This window comes from Bison bison, unplaced genomic scaffold (genome assembly GCF_000754665.1).
Source record: "Bison bison bison isolate TAMUID 2011002044 unplaced genomic scaffold, Bison_UMD1.0 scf7180017854774, whole genome shotgun sequence".
Taxonomy (NCBI): Eukaryota; Metazoa; Chordata; class Mammalia; order Artiodactyla; family Bovidae; genus Bison; species Bison bison.
Genome location: NW_011485347.1, coordinates 31,764 through 32,218, shown reverse-complemented (window position 1 = coordinate 32,218; position 455 = coordinate 31,764). Strand labels below are relative to the sequence as shown.

Below are 455 nucleotides of genomic sequence, written 5' to 3'. Positions count from 1 at the left end.
GTACAATCCCCCTCAACACCCACCCCCAAAGAATCATCCAGATTTATCCAAAAATGTCACTAACGGGACTCTCCCGTGGTCCAGTGGTTAGGTTTCCAAGCATTGACTGCCGAGGGTGCAGGTTCAATCCCTGGTTGGGGAACTAAGATCCCCTAAGAATCGGAGAAACCCTGGGAGAAAGACAGCCTCTGAGCCCCACGGGGGAGTGAAACATGCACGACCGGGGGGTTAAAAACAGAGCATTTTAGTGAGCACAGGGACAGTGGGAGAAAGTGGGAGGGAGAGGGAGGCAGACACACAGGGGCTGGGAGAGATAGGGACACGGACACGGAGGAGCTGAGGGAGAAGGTGAGAGGCCTGCAGACACCGGCCGGGAGTGGAGGAGAGAGATGGGCAGGGAGAGCGGGCGGGGCGGGGAGGGGAGAGGGTAAGGGAAGAGTGGAAAGAGGAAGGTG

The 455-nt window shown here is 57.8% G+C and overlaps 1 protein-coding gene across 1 annotated transcript in view; it reads left to right on the top strand.

Annotated features, from left to right (window-relative positions):
* TARM1 (T cell-interacting, activating receptor on myeloid cells 1) overlaps positions 1 to 455 on the top strand; it is a gene marked incomplete at both ends in the record, with an annotated part of 15,398 nt that overhangs the window by 648 nt on the left and 14,295 nt on the right. The window lies entirely within an intron of this gene.